Raw genomic sequence first — 4,774 nt, 5'->3', positions numbered from 1 at the left:
CAGGAGGTGGAGTCACACCTGGACTCACTGAGGTTCTTCTTCACAGTTTGCAAGGCCTATTCATAGTCCCATACAGAAATAATTGGACTGTAAGAGTTAGACTTAGCTAGTAATAAATTTTTAGCAATATACATTAAGGAAAATCAGAACACACTACTTCTTACCTCTGAATAAAATTTTATTCATGTATTACTAGCATGCTTACTTACAAATAAAGGATAAAAGCTGATATTAGGAGTGCATAAACGAAACTCATATTAAGAATATCATATCCTTTGTGAAGATCAATTAAAGAAGCCTTTAAAGCCTGATTCGTGTATTTAAGCAGTTCCATTAACTGACTTTTTATGTCCTTCTTTTGATTAGCTTTAGGCAAGTATGCAAAGTTAGGATGTGAACAGCTATGGGACAGCTTAAGATTTTTCCCTCCAAAGGAAATTCTCATGGGAAACTATCTGTCAAGGAGTTTTTCGCATGACTGTTTGGTGCCCAGCATTTCCATAAGTGGCTTCTTGCTGGGCTGTAGTGTGCTACCACTGAGGCTCACCAACAAGGTGCAACCTGCTGTGAAGGAGAATACGAAGCAACTGAATGTGTCTAACACTTAAGAGTCATATTAACAGTGTGCAAGTGTTTTTTGAATGAAAGCATTGTAACTTCCTTTAAAATGCACTTAATACTTTGTTTTCATTCATGTACAGTAGACTGCTAGTGCCATTGCTGCTGTAGGGCTGAAGCCAGCCCTGCCAAGGAAGGAGAGAGTCTCCTCCATCCCTGACCCCATCCCTGTCCCAACCTTCTCCATGTGCCACCCACATGCAACTACACCCAGAAGCAGTGGTACCCATCAGTGCCGCAGAACTGAGTGGAAATGGGATATGAAGACAGGCAAATTCAGCTTCCTTTGCTCTTTAGGCAGTGGTTAGACAACCACACCTAGATTAAAAAAAAGTTAGTAAATTTATCTACACACAGTTTAACACCCCGCTTGCTCATTCATTTAAGCACAACAGGGAAGTGGGTTTGGTAGGGTAGGGTAAGGTAAGGTAACGTGGAAACACAGGACACAGAGTGGGTGCAGGTCAGCAGGAGAAACCTCCTGGTCTGTCTCCTTCTCTGGAGACATTCAAAACCCGCCTGGACGCCTTCCTGTGCAACCTCATCTAGGTGTTCCTGCTCTGGCAGGGGGATTGGACTAGATGATCTTTTGAGGTCCCTTCCAATCCCTAACGTTCTGTGATTCTGTGATTCTGTGTGAAACCCTTTTGTGCTCGAAGGATTAAAGTAGGGTGAGACGCAGCCCCGGGAGCATTCACCAGTACAGGAACCAGCTTGGTGAATAGTATACAACACTGGTTGCCAACTTACTTTGTTAGCTGCTGATCCCGACAGGTATTTAAGCCTGGTTTGCACAACTAGTTGTGGAAATTTACGTATTTTGATTAAGTGAGCACTATTCCCACCTTTCCTACAGCAGGAGTGCTGTTATATATATAAAACTTCATGCGTAGTGAGGTATCTGGTGGGCCTACTTTACCAATAGAGCTTGCAGTGCCTGCAAAGATATGGTTTTCTATCAGTAGAATTATAATAGTGTAAATCTGAGGGTAGAAACCATTTTGCTACTGTACAGGTTGGTTTTATCGGAAACTATTTTCCTCATATTAGATTAATCTGCACTGTTATTAATGCCTTTATAGCACAAACTATGCCCATTGAAGGGATGATGCTGTTATTTCAAAAGAAGTCCTCGTCCTGACTGGAGTAAACCTGTGTAGATTCAGTACAGAAAAATCTTGAAAACTTCTATATGAAAAATCAGATTTAATTTTGCATTAAAGTGAATAGCCTTGAAACTTCCAGTGCAGCCAGGTAATAAAGCCATTAAAACATCCTGTACCTACACTAAGCATACAGCCTATAAATCACTTTACCGTCGTCAGCTGCAAATGCTTCTCTGCCTCCCCCTCAGCTGTCTTATCAGCACACGCATTCAGAAAAACCCAAGGCCAGAGCTCCTATTCGCTTTTTTTTTTTTTCTGCTACAAAACAAATGCACAGAAAGCCTAAACACCAGCCAAACAATGGCATCTCCTGACGGGTGTTTGCAGTCTGACCTCAGCTCTGCCTGCCTTATGCTTGAACAAACCTGTGTGCGGAAATATTAGCTGGCACTTAGCGAGGCCACGTCCAATCAACGTTACTTGTCAGGGGAGATGACAAAGTAAAGCCACCAACGCAGTCACAGTTTCAAGCTGCCAGTTTCCTGCTTGAAGGATAAAGGAGTGACGGGGATGGTGGGTGCTGGGGGAGCTGAGCTTGAGGCTAACTCTGGTTTGGAAGGCAGAAATACCCCTTGGTTCAAGCTGAATATCCTGCTCTGTGAGCCCCACCTCCTTCTCAGCCAGATGAGCAGCATCCATGCCCCCCTTTTTAAATTTGATCTAGCCTCTTTTGATGACTAAGGGAACAGGAAGATTACAGTTTAAGTACATAATTTGCATTTGATGTGATAGGTTAAAGCTATATGCTTTTAGAGAAGGCTTAGATTATTTTAGTTCAGTTACAACACTGAGTTAGGCCCTGACTCACTCTTGGAGGCCTGACTTCATGTAGACATATGTTGACTTAAATTAACTGCTAATGAAACATAGGTACATGTTTACATTACTTTGTTTAAATGCTTTGCTGGTGTAGGGGTGGACTTACATGGAAGGGGCAGTCCTGAGTCAGAGAGGTATAGAGATGTAGATCTTGCTTGTGTGGTTTTTTTTGTTTGGTTGTTTTTTGTGGTTATTTTTTTCCCCAGCACAAAGGCTAGATATTTCAGAGTTTAATTTTCTTCCTCTTCTGCCCCTCCCAGGCATTAGCCTGTGTAATCTCCGACCGCAATGTGTGCTTTTCTGTGTGCGGTCCTGCCCAAGACTTAATGCCCTCAAGTCTCAGTGACAGCTGGACAGGCTGAGAGCTGTGGAGAAGCCAACTCACACAGCAAGCTGGGACCAGCAGCCATTCACTGGTGTAGCTGAAGGGAGTAGAGACAGGTTCGATACGAAAAGGCAACACATTCCTGTTTCAGTACGCTCCTTGGACAGGACTGCCCTGAGGGCAGCCAGTGAGCAATGTGATGTGCAGGAGCTGTGTGGACAGAGGTGTGAGCCCCAGCCCTCCGCTGGTTTCCCGTTTTCCATGGGAAAATGTCCAGGTGGATGGCAGGAAATTTTCCTGCAGAAGCTTTTGTGTGTCCAGTATCAGACAAAGAAAGCACTAGCAGTTTCCTGAAACTAAAGGAAAGTTGTTTTAGGAACTCAGTGCACAAAAGAGATAGTCATGCATGCAGAGGGAGGTACTTGCATTCTAGGTGCCTTAGCTAATGTTTCCTCTTTAAAGGACATTGAAGTTGCCTGAGTTTAGATTTTTGCATTCCAAAAAAAAATATAGGCAATATCCCCTGTTTTTTTGGAGCAGTCCTCTCTGCAGCAAACCTGGAAGTGGATCTGAACCTCTCTTACTTGCATTTCTCCTGCAAAGCAGAACAAGCAAACAGCATTTTGTAGGACTCCTTCACACCATCTCTAGCCTTTGAGCAGAGGGGGAGGAGAAAGGGAGCTGCCAGCAGCCCATAGTGATTGATTCCCTTCTTGTTTTTTATGCTGCGCTAGAACAACCTATTTCAAAAATGACAATGACAAATCAAAGCAAATATCTCTTGCCAGAAATTCAAAATCCCCGAATCGTCAGTGGGTGTGTCGCTACTAAATGGGCTGCTTTATCTAAAACATTTATTTGGAAGTGTTCTTTTCCATTTGAGCCTGCAGGCCTTAAGAGAGAAATGTATTTCCCTGAAGCCATCTGCTTCAATAATTGTTGTCATGTGAAACTTTCTGTCATTGATTGCTATCACCAGAGGACAGTTTGCTTATACACAAAAGTAGAAATGCTGCACTTCTTCACTTGCACCAGGAAGTATCGAAAGCAGCTCCAGAAAGGGATGGGGCGTCTTAGACTCGGCCGAGAGTTGTCCCGAGCATCAAAGTGTTGGGAGTCAAGCAAACACGGGGTTCTGAGGAGAGGTGCGATGCAGTGCTGGGGCAGAGAGTGGAGGCTGAGGATTAGGGGACAGGTGTTGGCACCCCACTGACATTGATGCCCGGGGGCACACAGGGTGGTATTTGCTCCCCTTTGCCCTTTTCACCAGGTTGTCAGTCCTCATCAGAGAAAATGCCGTGACTCGGAGGGAGCCTCAATGCAGCCTTTTTAGCCGAGGGAGAATTCTCTCCCACTGTGCAAATCAATATCGCTCGTAATTGGGAGCACAGAGCCGCCGAACTTTCCCAGCGCTGGGGAGGGCTGGCTCTGCTCTGACACGATTTCCAGCTCCGTGTGCACCGCTCCCGCGCCTGGAAGGCCGTCGCCTCCCCCCTCCCATCCGAAATAGCCAAAAGAAAAACATTTGCAGACAGTTCCCAACTTTCTCTTCCCCGTAGCCGATGGAGCTGCATGGGTACAGCCGGTCTGTTACCTAGGGGAGAGAGGGAGGGAAGGAGGCAGGGAGAGGGAGGGAGAGAGGGAGGGAGGCGGGAGAGAGAGAAGAGACAGGCAGGGAGCTCAGGTTACCGCTGCCGCATCGCTGCCTTCCCTCGCTTCTCTTTTCGCTCCGGAGACATCCTGCACCCCTCGCTCGGGATGGCTGGGGTGCTGGAGAGATCAGGGAAGACTTCCCAAACTGCAGCCGGCGCCTCCCGGTAGGAAGCTGCTCCTCGCTCGCCGCAGC

Source organism: Mesitornis unicolor, unplaced genomic scaffold, assembly GCF_000695765.1.
Source record: "Mesitornis unicolor isolate BGI_N332 unplaced genomic scaffold, ASM69576v1 scaffold23191, whole genome shotgun sequence".
Taxonomy (NCBI): Eukaryota; Metazoa; Chordata; class Aves; order Mesitornithiformes; family Mesitornithidae; genus Mesitornis; species Mesitornis unicolor.
The sequence above is the reverse complement of the archived record's forward strand: the minus strand, read 5'-3'. Positions refer to the sequence as shown.